Genomic DNA, 15,307 nt, shown 5'->3' on the forward strand with positions numbered 1-15,307 from the left:
TACCCTAAATAGGACTCGCTGGCCTACAACCTTTTCAAAATAATATTTAATATGTGTTTATTTTTAAAATTAAGAGCCATACAGCCGAAGCGGTAAACGCGTGGGTATTTAGCAAGACCATACGAAAAGTCACGGGTTCGATGCCCGGTCTGCCCCTGAACTTTTCGTAGGTAATAAAAATTTCCTTTATTTTCTGGGAAAGTATTTTTCCTGTCTTCCACGACCCACGATATACGCATTCATAATAGTCAATAGTATAGGTGAAGCTCCCAGTTTTATGTAACTGTGGAAAAGACGTGTGCGCCGAAGGTTATTTCATCGGCTGCGACGATATTTTTTTTATTCATTATTCAACCACTTAACCTAATTTACAGCTCTTCTGTCCAATAGTGCACTGCGTGAGCGATTCCAATTGGCAGCTGCATTTACACTTTATACAGCGCCTAAATGTATTCTATTCTAATTCTAATATATGCACTATATCGCACTCACTGGTTGCTTTTGCGCTACTGTCACTTTACCCTGTACATTTTTTTTTCTGTTCGGGTGAGCCACTGCGATCAGTATTTAGATCTTTTGTGGCATTACCCGTATCCTTAGTATTTAGTTCATGTCGTACTACTCCATTGTCATTGAGAGGCAATGAAACATCGATTTCTGTACAGGTTCTGTTTTGTTATCACAGAGGTGCAAGAAATCGATTGCGATAAAAAAGGTACCGTAATCATAGAGATTTAAATCTCAGTGAAAGAGCGCCCGTAATCAAACACAATCTATTTGAATTCTGAGAAAAACAAAACGGTGATACTGATATTTAGCCATACATCGGAACTCTAGTCCCATCCATGTCTTGCTTCTAGTTTAGTCCCAGGACAACATAGAAAAACCCGGGACTTTAGGCTAGTTGCAAAACTCTGTCAAATTAGAGAATGTGTTCTGCAATAAGAATACACGTGAGTCCTTGAATTACCAGAACTTAAAAGTCCTTGATAGGGTAGTACGCAATTAGATACGTAAAGCATGTTTGTTTTCCCAACATCAAGTGTAGTCTCGGGTGGGCAAAGTCCGATTCTTTAACTATCAGCAAGGCAGAATAAATGCAATTTTAGAAACTGTCACCAGTAACAAGGACTTTGTACCATGAATCCTTATTACCAAAACACATTATCCCAATTTGGCAAACCGGATGTCACTAGGGTTCGGCTTGGTAGATCTTTAACCGTAACGCAACACAAAAAGGCGATCTACCTACGTTAAAGGCTCCGTTAAAGATCGAGCATATTTTAAACAACCTCAACCATTCATCCATCAGCACGGGTCGCCTGACACCTTGGATTGGGGTTCCCTGTTTGGTGGACTTTTACCCCCGGAACAGGTGGTCCGTAGTGTTATTCTTAGCCAATTGAGACAACCGCTACCGACACTACACAGCTATCTAGGCTGATCGGGAAAAGAAGTTAATATTGAAGATCAACTTCATACGGACCCGAACAGCCGGCTACCTTGTACATGGTTGAATGATGAGCACGAGGATGTTGATGTGGGGTCCATGAGATTCCGTTAGCCGATATATTCTCTTACGGTAAATCCTCCTAAAATACCGTGAATACTAGGCCTCAGCGTATCAACTGTTCATAGACTTCGATGTTGGGGTTTCAGGTGAACTATCTAGTTCGTTGAATTCAATTCGGACTCTCATGCCTACACGCAAAACAAGAAAGGCTACCAAAAAATGAGATATGCCTTTTCTACCAATTAATGTATTAAAAACGTACAAAAAATGTGTTAAATCATAATCCATTCGTTGTATTAAGATGCGCTACACGGTTCAACAGGTTCCATACCACTACACGCAAACACCGCTATTCAAACCCGAGGAATTTTCCACTAGTAAACAGCACACTTGCCGGATGCGGGCTTTTCAGTGCACAATAGGTTTAGAGTCGTATTTACGAAGACAAAAATGTTTCTGCCAAGTTCTGTCATTTTTTGCATTATTGTGAAATGAGTACAGTCACTTGAGTGTGGCTTATCCAAAAATCTGCTGATTATTTATTCTCTATACAATTTCAAAATGTTCTACAAAGTTGTAGTAAATTTGCACAAAAAAAACATTCGAATGATTAGAACTTTTTGAAAAGTATTCAATAAGTTGCAACTTCTTTTCACTTTGGACATATTGTAGTCGAGTTCAACTGTACATGAAGATCAATACATTAATCATAAACTTTCAAAATTAAATTTAATTCGGTTTGCTTAATCCTAAGGTACAGTAATTTGATAAACGGAAGTCAAATAATAGGTATTCTACTAGAAGGGCTCTAATTTCGAGTAGAGTTAATCAATCACGACCAAATTTGTTCCAATTATATCTAACTCGTTGAGGAACAAGTAATTAAAATTTGAATAGTTTTGGTGGACTTAGTATAAAAGGTAACAACTTGCTAAAAATGTTTTAGGCAATTTATCAAACTTTGCATGATTTTGTATATATCACTAGGCACCGCTAGAGATCAAGCAAATTTTAAATTTCATATATTTCAGAACTCTGGTCATTTACAAAGTTGGTGTCTTCGACAATGCTGTTTGGTAGGTCAAGAGCTTACAGTTAATAGTCCGCTTGTTTCGAAATTTCGCCACTAGGAAGCGGTAGTTACACATTTGCAAAATTATGCAAATGAATGTTTTTTTTTCGTAATATAATCAAAAGGCTGTAATTTTGTTTTCTTTGAACGTATTTAAGTCAAGTCAATGGTTTTTAATGAGCTATATATTACACAGCGCAACATTTTTTTTTTTTGTCTCAAGAGCAAACTTATGTGTCTCCGAAGGATTTTGGGCCGCTAAATCCGAATCCGGGCTCAGATTTGCTCCAACACGTCACAATTTTGAGCTATACCTCATTTTATAGGGCAAAATATGCGATTTTGGGCTTTTTTGACTGCAAGTTATTAAGCATGGAAATATTTGTTTTAAGCAATCTAAAGGTTAATTGGTCAATAAACATCTAAATTAACGACTCATGCAAAATATTTCGTTTTACCTAATCAAATTTGATTGATTTAGGCATTTAATGTTAGTATGAAAACTTTTGGAGGGTGACTTGTATGGGAAATATCGTACCTAACATAAATCGCTCAAAACTATCAAATTTGATTTGGTAAAACGAAATATTTTGCATGAGTCGTTAATTTAGATGTTAATTGACCAATTTATCCTTTGATTGATTAAAAAATATATGCCCATGCTTAATGGCTAGCAGTCAAAAAAGCCCAAAATCGCATATTTTGCCCTATAAATTGAGGTATAGCTCAAAATTGTGACGTGTTGGAGCAAATCTGAGCCCGGATTCGGATTCAGCGGCCCAAAATCTATCAGAGACACATAAGTTTGCTCTTGAGACAGACCAAAAGTTATTTTTTGTTACGCTGTGTTATTCATAAATGTGCAAAATTTCATTTCATTTGGTTCACTTAATCATGAGATATATCAGTTTAACGAAGAACACTCAAATATGAAACATTTTACTAGAGTCGCTCTAACTTCAGGTAAAACTATCCAATCGAGCTCAAAATCATTCATAGCTAATTAGTTGTGCAACTAGCAGATAAAATTTGAGAATTTTCCCTACACTTTATAAATTTACTTATGAGAATTTTCCCTACACTTTATAAATAGACGGTGTAAATTTTAAAACTTACAGCTTGCTGAATATTTTCGAGATAATAAGTAAAAGTTGCATGCTTCTACTAATTTGAAACTAGCACCGTCTACTGGCAGAATCTTGAACCAATCAGTTAATCAACTGAAAGGCCTTAATAAACCAAACAACATTGCCGAAGAAACCAACTTTCTAGTCCTTTTTAGACAACTTATCAGAGTCCTGAGATATATGGAATATAAAAATTGATTTATCGTCAGCGCTACCTAGTGGTGGAATTTTGAATCAAACGGCCCATCAAAAGCAATGCCTTGGCTGACCTGACAACTTTGCCAAATATATACACCGAATATTTAAGTGATCATGGTGCTAAGATAAACGGTATGGAAATTGTGCAAGTGCTACGTGTAACCGTCGGTTCCAAATTTTACTTGTAGCTCCACCACAAGATTAGTTTTACCTCGAATTTTCCTTAAATTCCTTTTTCCCGATCATGTCCCCACATACTCATGCCATAATAACACGCCCTTTGCAGATATTCCTCCAACCAACACTATCAGGGAGCCGTAGCTGCACTCAGCGGCTTGATGAGTGTAAGAGCATTTCTCCTCGCTCAAGTTCCACGCTGTTTGGGTGGCTGTCAAAACGTATGACAGTTTGAGCGAACGGACCAAAACATAACTGGGTCATTATTGTTTCACACACAGATGGAGCACGTAAAAGTAGGGTGTCTGATCATATTACCGGCACAAAGTAACAAACAATATGATTTTATGTTGTTTGTTTGAGCTGTATGTTTAATGTTGGTCGTTTTTCTTAAAAGGCATGGAGCTTCGGTTCTGTGGTCTCTTTCCGATCGTGTTCGTTGAACAGAATAGAAGTGCGCGCGTGTGTCAATTGTAAATTGTTAAAATGGTAAAATGAATACCTATTGTATGGTGAAGTTTTTATTATCCAGTTTTGTTTCTTTTGTCTTAGGCTAAATCAATTAGTACGATTAGTTTGGTTAGTTATGTGAGTAAAATGTGATTAGTCAGCAAAATCGATGTGGTTAGTAATTGTTAGTAACTGTTAAAATGAATACCTAAACCTAATGTGTTATTTTCAATAGTTATTGCTTAAATGTTATACAAAGAAGAACGTACACCAAAACAGTTAAAACTGTGACAAACAACCAACCAGAAAAAGGTAATTCTATTGTACAAAAAAATGTGTAAACTTGTAAGAGGCATAGTGAAGTGACGTCACGGGTACTAATTTGTGTGGTTAGGTCCAGAAAGTGGGCCTTTTTCTGTGTATTTTTCACCTAATCGTCAGGAGTGCCTCCGGAGATACATTTCCCGGACAAGCGCGTAGTGCAGTGATCGGAAGGACTGGGCAGAAGTCCGGCGGCGAGGAGTTCACCGGCTATCGCTAGTTGCCGACCTCGCTGGAAGCATCCGCCATCTCGATTCGCCGGTACTGTCGGCATTTTCGGCCATCGTCATCCGCCGGCCCCGTCGCGATCGTCGGTCATTGTCAACGGCCGCCATCGCCAAGAACCAACACCAAGCCCCATATCTACGACAGCTAGTGGTCTACCTATCATGGCCGCCAGCTAAACGAAGGCCTGCTCCACAGCCACACAGGAACCGGATCCGGAATAGTAACGCAAGTACCCTAGAATGTGACGTCACCCAAATAAAACCCATTGTAAAATGTAAAGACCTCAGCGGTAGCCAATTCATTTAGAGCGCTTCCCTGGGTAGTATTTAGTTCACCATCTCTTTTGCTTTTCCGCTTTGTTCCGGACTCACAAAGGAGTCCCCAGGCCTCGCTGTTCTCCCGAAACATCGGAATTTTTGTGTAATGTAGTATTTCAGCCTTTGTTCTTGTTTTAATGATCGTTCACCGCTACATGTTTACTGTGCCTTATCTGTGAGAATGTTAAACCATAGTTCCTGTCCATAAAGTGCCCCTAAACCAGTGCGGAAACTAAGAGTTCAAGCCATCCCATAAGCACGACCCTGAGAATCCTTAAATCCCATATTCCCTGAGCTAAAGAGGGTTACATACGTCTTGCTGTCTGTGATATCTGTCATGCCAGAAACAAACAGACGTAATAGTGATGAAATGTTTATATCAAATACCTCATGATTCTAATTACTTGGAGAGTTGGTGTCTTCGGCAATATTATTTGGCTGGTCAAGAACTAACAAATGATGGGCCGTTTGTTTCAAAATTCCACCACAAGGCCCCGGCATAAAAATCTTATGTTCCATATATCTCAGGACTCTGATCACTTAGAAAGTTGATGTCTTCGGTGATGTTGTTAGCTTGGTTAAGGCCTCTCAGTTGATTAGCTGATTGGTACAAGGTTCTGCGAGTAGGCGGCGCTAGTTGCAAACTAATTGAAGCATCCAACTTTGATTTAATATTTTGAATATATTCAGCAAGCTGTAATATTTTATAAGGTACACCAAATATTCCCAAATTTTACCTGCCAGTTGCACAACTAGTTAGCTATAAACGGTACAAATTTGGACTCGATTGGATAACTTTACATGAAGCTGGAGCAACTCTAGTAAAATGTTTCATATTTGAGTGTTCTTCGTAAAATTGCTATATCTCTAGATTAAGTGAACCGAATGAAATGAAATGTCGCACTATTATGACTAATACATAGCTCTTTGAAAAACCTTTGACTTGACTTAGACACGTTCAAAGAAAATAAAATTGACAGCTTGTTGATTACTTCACGAAAAAAAAACAATCACCATTAACAAGTGGTCCATAAACAAGTGGACCATTAACTGTAAGCCCTTGACTAACTGAATAACATTGCCGAAGACACCAACTTTCTAAGTGGTAAGAGTTCTGAGATATATGAAATTTAAAATTTGCTTGACCTCTGGCGCTGCTTATTGGTGGAATTTACAATTAAATGATCCATCACCATCCATCATGAAATCGTAAATAAAATTTTTAGAAAGCAGATTTTTGAATCAGTTTAACCACATGTTTGACATAACAATAATAGGGAATAGGATCAACAATTAAAAAGAATTTTTCTAAAACACAATATGTGTCTAAAAACTGAAACAGTTTTGTCTTCGTAAATACGGCTCTGGGCCCATTGTGCAGAGTAGAGTCAGTCTAGTTAGAGTCTGGCGGACTGTCACTTTCGATCAGAGCCAATCGAGCATGACGTCACGGTGTAGCATTTATCGGTGAAGACACTATGACGTCATGCTCGATTGGCTCCGGTCGAAAGTTACAGTCCGCCAGACTCTAATTATAGGGACTCTAGTACAGAGTGGTGGCTGTATCACTTCCATCACCAAGACACGTTTGTGTTGTTATCCATGTGCAGTTGTAGCCGTGCTGGTTAAAGCGCAGGGTACTGTGAATTACACTTCATAGTGTCTTGGTTCAATTCCTGCCGCCGCCCATATTTCTTTCTAAACATGTTTTGGTAATTGATGCCGCCACTGCTGCCATGAACAGTCTAAAAATAGAACAAATAAAGAGAAACCAATGCGACAGAGCACATGTACACATGCAAATTTTCCTTTTCCAGATTCTAGGAAGCCAATATAATTTTTGGTATACAGGTCGGACTCGATTATCCGGAGTATCCATTTTTATTTCACTCCGGATAATCGAATTTTCCGGATAATCGAATCACATTTAAAAGTAAAATCAAAATTCAAAAACGTATGGAAATATATGTTTTTGTTATTTTATTTTCATGAAGTAGGTGGCGAAGCCATAAATTCGAATAAGGGATCGTCCATAAATTATGTCAAAAACAATTTTTTGCTGCTTCCCCTAGTCACACTTTTTATACAAGTTTTCTGAAGTTTTAATGGGTCATCACAATTTGCTGCATCCCCCGCCCCTCCTTAATGTGACGTAATTTATGGACATTCCCTTAGTATGCTGTATTCTACTGATACTAATAGTGTTTAAGGTTGATAAGATCGGGGCACTTTTCTGTCAATTTTGAATTAATAAAAACGTTATGGGTTCGTGAAACAAAACATAAACAGTCCATCCATTAAGTATGTCACGGAAAAATCCATATAAAAACTTCCAATTTTGGCGTTACGTACTTAATGGATGTTCCCTAAAGAAGGCATGGCTGAGGAAAAGGGGTGTGATTTGTGTAAATTGGAGAAAATGTTGAGGGACGAGAAGAAACAAAACTTTTGAAGCGAATGGGGCTGTTGTATGATGAATTCAGCGTTATAATCTAGAAACAGCCTATAGAGATAAGTGACATTTCAACACACGAACACTAGCGCAAATTTTTCCTCACGCAAAAGTGCACGCCGATTGAAAGGCTATTCAGATTGCATATGCAAATATTACCCAATCGAATTGGGTAAAACGGGTAAATAATGATAAAACTAACGTCCGGGGCAAGAGTGCAAATATTTTCCTCGCAGTTTCACAACTACATCTACAAAAAAAGGCACGCATACATTTGAACATGATTACCTCTATACCGTGTGACTATAATACACACGGTAGTGGGAGCAGTGATGCCAACCCAACAAACATTTTGATAAAACTCTTGAAGGAATATAGGTAGAATAGGCCTGTCTAATTTTAAAAAATGTTCCCTGATTCTCAAGTCCTCCCCCATATTTTGATTAGCATCCAAAAAGAAGTAACTGCTTTTGCTGGTTATTTGCTTCTTCGGTATCAATGATGTAGGAGTTGAGCGGAAATTATTAAAATTCGTGAAAGCCTAATGTGTCCCAAAACTAGCTTTTCGGGGGCAATCATGCTTTGGATCTCTTAATTTCAATGGATTTGGCTGAAGTTTTGACCAGTTACTTCTTTTTGGATGCAAACCAAATTATTGGGGTGGACTTGAGAATCAGAGAACGTTTTTGAAAAAGTAGATATGCCTATTTTAAAACTTCCTAGAGAATTCTGAGGAATATCCGGAAGAATTTCTTAAGAAATCCATGCAAAAAATCCTGCAGAAAATAATGAAGAAAAATATCTGGAGGAATTCCTGAAAGAATCCTAGGAGAAATTTCTGCATGAATACCTAAAGAAATCCTCAAGGGCTTCTGGTGGAATATCAACAGAAAATTCCGGAGAAAACTTTAAGAAATACTTGGAGAAATCCCTATAAATAATATCTAGAAAAAACCGTAGATTCACCTGTGGGTATTTAAAGTACAACTACAAAAATCCGTGGAAACATTCCAGTATAAAATCCTGATGGAATCCCAACAAGAATTGCTCGGAAAATTTTTCGTAAAATCTCCTCGGGCAATATCTGGCGGAATTCCAACAGGAATTGCTTGAGGAATCTCAGCAGAAATTCCCAAAGGAGTCTCAGGAGGAATTCTTGGAGTAATACCAAGCAAAAGGAAATCAATCTCTGAAAGGTTTCCCCTTGAAGAAAAATTTGGAGAAATCCCAGAAACACTATCTGAAGAAATGCCAGCAATCATTTTTTTTTAATTTCCTGGATGATTCACGGCATGTTTTGAAAACAGATGCAACATTTAGCGTTTTGTCGTTGTGAAGAGATTTAAAATTGATTGGCCCTTTTCAAATATCTATCTATCTATATATATAAAAATGAATTTCCGTCTGTCTGTCTGTCTGTCTGTCTGTCTGACCGCTATGCATTCGGAAACTACTGAACCAATCGGCGTGAAACTTTGTATGTGGGTACTTTTGGGGCCGGGGGAGGTTCTTAGCTCGGTGTGAGACCTCTCCGGTCTCTGGAACGGGGGGCTCCTATGCAGATAGCTTCGCGGGGGACGTCCATATGGAGCTGCATGTCAAAAAACACAGTAGGCAGGCAGTACGAAGTTTGCCGGGAAATAAAAATGAGTGAACAGATATGTCAACAATGTGATCGTGTAGGGCTATTTTGGCATCGGAACCATCACTTCTGGATGGTGGAAACCATACTCACGTAGGCACCGGAAAAGCATGTGCAGGATTCGGTTGTGTTCCGCGAGTGTTTTGCTGTGCACCAGAACGCCGCGTAGTCCGGCTACCATCTTCGCCGTCAGCTGCTGAAACGCGCCGGGGGCTGATTTGACACCCGGTGTCAAACAGTTGAATCGGAATAAGCCTCAGTGAGTGTTGATGGTCAACAACTTTTCGGATTCGTCGTCGACCTCCACTTGCAGGCATGCGTCCGAGCCCATAAGGTCAATTCCGAAGATATCGGGGCGCGGAATGGCCGCGCTGGCATCCACCGACCGAGGAATTTAACAGAAACCTTTTTTTTAAATATGATTTCTGCGAATCTATTCTATAAATGGTTCTTCTTAAACTTATCCTAAGCTTGCAAAATTTTCTTTAAAAAAAATCAATGAAAGCTTTTGCTTGAGAGCCGATTAAGCGAATGGAGAGCCTAGAAGTCAAGAGATGTGTTTGTATTGTGATGTGAAATCCCTCTCACCCTGCATATTTTAATATTTTCTTCAGTAATACCTCCATGAGTTTTTCCAGGGATTCCTCCGGGAATTCTTCCAGGGTTTCCTTAAGGAATTTTTCCAGAAATTTCTCCTACAAGGATTCCTCCAGTGATTTCTCCAGGAATTGGTTCAAGGAATCCCTCCAGCAATCCCACCAGCATTTCCTCCAGGAATTTCTTCTGGGATTGGTCCAGGTATTTACCAGAAATTCCTTCAGGGATTCCTCCAAAGATTCTTCAGAGACTCCTCCAGGAATTCCTCCGATGATTCCTCCAATAATTCATCCAGATTTTCTTCCAATAATTTTTCCTAGAATTTCTTCAGAAATTTCTCTGGAAATTCCAAATGGAATTTCTGCAAGGGTTCCTCCAGGAGTTCCTCTGGAGATTTCTCAAGGATTCCTCGAGGAATTCCTCCAGGTATTTTTCTAGAGTTACCTCATGAAATTCCTGTAGAAATTCCACAAGGGATTCCTCGAGAAATTTCTCCAGAAAATCTTTAAAGGATTCATCCAGGGATTCAACCTGAAAGTTTTCCAGAGATTCTTCAAAAAAATTCTCCAGAAATTCCTCCAGGAGTTCCTCTGACAATTTCTCAAGGATTTTCTCTAGATATTCCTCCAGGAATTCGCACAGACATTCCTTCAGGGGTTCCTCCTAGGGAATCCTCTAGGGATCACTCTAGGAATTCCTCCAGGAAATCTTTTAGGAATACCTCCACGCACTCCTCCAGGGAATTTTATAGGGATTCGTTCAGGTATTTCTTCAGGATTTAAATATGGGACTCCTCCAGAAATACCTTTAAGAATTCCACCAATAATTACCCCAGGAACACCCCAGAAAATAAAACGGCAATTTATCCAGGAATTTCTCCAGGAAATCATCCTCCCGTCGTTTATACACGCATTATTCCAAGAATCCAGGTAGTCTTTCGGAGATTTCTCCAGGAATTGATTCAAGGGATTCCTGCAGTAATACAAACAGGATGTACCAGTAATTTATCAGCAATTCCTCGAGGAATTTATACCTTCAGGGATTCCACTAAAGATTCTTTCGGAGATTCCTCCAGAGGTAAAGGCTCTCATACAGATAAAACATGAATCATAACTCAAAAATTAACCAAGAAAATAAATCAAAATTTGGCATGTGGAGGGTTTTGAAGGCAAGGAATGTTTCAAAATTTGAGGGTCAACGACCCTTCCTTCATCTGGGAGCAAAACCAAACAATCCTAATGAAACAGAATCCAGAGAATATCTGCATAATATGTGTGAAACAATCTAAATTTGGAATGTGGACATTTTTGAAGGCATGATATTGTGAGTGCTTCCAGAGAGTGTAGGGGGTTCTCATGCAAATTAAAAAGAATTTTTTGCATAAATAGGAAAAATGTAAGGCCAACGATTATTAGGCCGAAGTTCATACAACAGAATAAATCCAAAGGTAGAATTACCATGTCCTCTTTGTCAAACAGGTTGTACATCCTGCTGCTTATAATGCTCACTCCATCAGAGATTTTTCCTTCTTTTAGTAATAGGCTGTTCTTTCAAGTCACAATAATAAATTTTCTTTAAGGACCATCTGCTAAAATTTACAACATACCAAAATGTTTCCTTCTTTTTATTGAAGGTTTTTCTTTCGAGTGGCGCTGTTGTGTAGTTTGTGGCAGTTGAACTGTGAACTCTATGGTCGATTTGTCCCTTTAAGATACATTGATAAAGAGTTGGTTAGCAACCAAACCACCAAACAGCATTCTTTATCTGAGATTTTTCCTTCTTTTGAAATAGGCTGTTCTTTTGAACTGTTATGAAAGAATAGGTCTTCACATAAAAAATTAACCAAAGATAAAATAAGATAAAGTCAAATGATTCAAATGGAAGATAACGTGCTTCTGCAGCTAGCCTTCCAATCAATACACACAATGATTTGCATATCATTTGTAGCCATATAACTAATAAACGAAAGAAATGATCAACAAGATTTTTGAATTGTTCAATTTGTTCTCAGGGTGAGAGCAATTACATTAAGAAAATAAACAAAAACATTAGAAAAATTGAGAAAATATCATAAGTTCTATGAGAACAGAAGATATTCAAAACCATCAGAACTAAACCAATCTAAAGTGTCGTAAAGAAAGATCCACAATTAAAATGGGGCAATACAAAGTTTGCCGGGTCAGCTAGTAACGATATAAATATAAGATTTTTTGTTACGTAATTTGTATATGATGCCAAAAATTATCAACTGAATTTGAGATCCACTGTAAAATACTGGAAATGTTAAATGTTAATGCTGAGTGTTAAACATTTTAATTTTCCCGTTAAAAGAGCCTAACATAATCGGGTCAAAAAGCCGACAAAATTTGAGGAAAACGGAATCGGTGGCTTCTAAAATCGTGTCAGCACTTTGTTATAATACTTAATTATGTCAAATTTTATCATTGAAATAAAAAAAATATCGCAATAAAAATACTCCGGATAACACTGGTCGACAGTAGATCACGCACTTTGACCACTTGATCCATTTCCGAAGGATTTTGGCCCGCTGATTCCGAATCTGACTTCGGAATTGCTGTAACACGTACAGTTTTTGAGAAAAATAGGGTTTTATTCACAAAATTTCATATTTTTATAGAAAACAAAATATTGTCTTAATATTTATACCTTTTTTATCTGCTCATCATAACCAGTATTTAATTCAATAGATTTTGATTCACTGATTCAGAATCTGACCTAAGAATTTTTTGTAAAACGTAATTTTTTTGAGAAAAATGGGGTTTTATTTACAAAATTTCATATTTTTAAAGAAAATATACTATTGTCTTTTTATTTTCAATTTTTTATCTCATTTTGGCCAATATTTGTATTTATTAGATTTTCATCCACCGATTTGGTAACTAACCTAAAAATCTCTGTAACACGTGCAGTTTATGAGAAAAATGAGGTTTTATTCACAAAATTTTATATTTTCAAAGAAAATAAAATATTGTCTTTATAATTTTAAAGTTTTTATCTACTCATCTTAATTCATATTTTATATTTAAAAGATTCTATTTCACTTATTGGTATTCTCACCCATGAATTTCTGTAACACGTAAAATTTATGAGAAAAATATTTTATTCACAAAATTTCATATTTTCATGGAAAAACTATTGTCTTTATAATTTTATTTTTTTTTTATCTGCTCATCTTAACAAATATTTATGTTTAATGGATTTACATATACTGATTGGAAATCTGACCCAAGAATTTCTGTAACACGTACAATTTTTAAGAAAAATAATTGTTGGCGTAAGTAAAAGGAAAACACAGTCTGGGTAGTTGCCAAACTGGGCAGCTTCAAAGTTGCAAATATATTTCGATTAATTCAATAGCATATACAAAAAATGATCTACTTACATTTCTGGGTAACAACCTAATTAACTTGCGCTACAATGGGGTTTTATTTTTTCTCAAAAAATTCACGGGTTACAGAAATTCTTAGGTCAGTTTCCGAATCATTGGATCAATCTTTTAAATATTGGTTAAGATGTGGAGATAAAATTTAAAGACAGTATTTTCTTTTCTCTAAACATATGAAATTTTGTGTTTTTTCTTAAAAGCTGTACGTGTTACAGAACTTCTTAGGTCAGTATATGAAAATCTAGTAAATACAAATATTGGTTAAGATGCGCTGATAAAAATATGAAAATTATGAAGACAACAGTTAATTTTCTATGAGAATATGATTTTTTTTGTACAATTCTATTTTTCTCTAAAATTTTACGTATTACAGAAATTCTTAGGTCAGATTCTGAATCAGAATATAAAAATATATTAAATACAAATATTGGTTAAGATGAGCAGATAAAAATATTAAACTTATAAAGACATATGAAAATATGAAATTTTTTGAATAATCCCTACTAAATTTTTACCTGTTACGGAAATTCTTAGGCCACATTCTGAATCAGTAGATCAAAATCTTTTCAATAAAAAAAATGGTTATGATGAGCAGGTGGAAAATTGAAAATTATAAAAACAATATTTTATTTTATATGAAAATATGAAATTTGTGAATAAAACCCTATTATTCTCAAAAATTGTATGTGTTACAGAAATTCTTAGGTCAGATTCCGAATCAGTAAATGAAAATCTATTAAAACAAATATTGGTTGAGATGAGCAGATAGAAAAAAATTAAAATTATAAAGACAGTAGTTTATTTTGTATGAAAAAAATAAAATTATAAAGACAGTAGTTTATTTTCTATGAAAATATGAAATTTTGTATTTAAAATTCAATTTTTAAAACCCTATTATTCTCAAAAAATGTACGTGTTACAGAAATTCTTAGGTCAGATTCCGAATCAGTATATGAAAATCTATTAAAACAAATATTGGTTGAGATGAGCAGATAGTAAAAAAATAAAATTATAAAGACAGTAGTTTATTTTTTATGAAAAAAATAAAAATATAAAGACAGTAGTTTATTTTCTATGAAAATATGAAATTTTGTATTTAAAATTCTATTTTTCTCAAAAATTTTACGTGTTACAGATATTTTAAGGTCAGATTGCAAATTATAATATGAAAATTTATTTAATATAAATATTGGAAAACATGGGCAAATAAAATAATAAAATTATAAACACAATTGTCTATTTTCTATGAAAATATGGAATTTGTGAATAAAACCCAATTTTCCTCAAAAAAAATACGTGTTACTAAAATTATTAGGTCAGATTCTGACTCAATGGATCAAAATCTATTGAATATGAATATTGGTTATAATGAGCAGATGAAAAATTTGAAATTATAAAGACAATATTAAGTTTTCTCTGAAAATATGAAATTTTGTGAATAATACCCTACTTTCTTAAAAATTTTACGTGTTACAGAAACTCTTAGGCCAGTTTCTGAATCAGTGGATCAAAATCTATTGAATAAAAATATTGGTTTTGATGAGCAGATGGAAAATTGAAAAATATAAAAACAATATTTTATTTTGTGAATAAAACCCTATATTTCTAAAAAAATTACGTGTTACAGAAATTCATAGGTCAGATTCCGAATCAGTATATGAAAATCTATTAAATACAAATATTGGTTGAGATGAGCAGATAAAAAAAATTAAAATTGTAAAGACAGTAGTTTATTTTCAATGAAAATATGAAATTTGTGTTTAAAACCCTATTTTCTCAAAAATTTTACGTGTTACAGAAGTTCTTA

The 15,307-nt window shown here is 35.7% G+C and overlaps 1 protein-coding gene and 2 long non-coding RNA genes across 3 annotated transcripts in view; 2 read left to right on the forward strand and 1 right to left on the reverse strand.

Moving 5' to 3' along the window:
* Positions 1-15,307, reverse strand: part of LOC109433196 (LIM/homeobox protein Lhx6-like) — an 811,403-nt gene that overhangs the window by 430,949 nt on the left and 365,147 nt on the right. The gene's annotated exons all lie outside the window — the stretch shown is intronic.
* The window catches only part of LOC134292084 (uncharacterized), a 289,398-nt gene that overhangs the window by 35,595 nt on the left and 238,496 nt on the right, over positions 1-15,307 (forward strand). The gene's annotated exons all lie outside the window — the stretch shown is intronic.
* LOC134291117 (uncharacterized) lies at positions 4,074-5,288 on the forward strand. Its single transcript, XR_009998915.1, has 2 exons — positions 4,074-4,711; positions 4,773-5,288. It is a non-coding gene; the product is annotated as an uncharacterized LOC134291117 (long non-coding RNA).

Source organism: Aedes albopictus, chromosome 3 (assembly GCF_035046485.1).
Source record: "Aedes albopictus strain Foshan chromosome 3, AalbF5, whole genome shotgun sequence".
Lineage (NCBI taxonomy): Eukaryota > Metazoa > Arthropoda > Insecta > Diptera > Culicidae > Aedes > Aedes albopictus.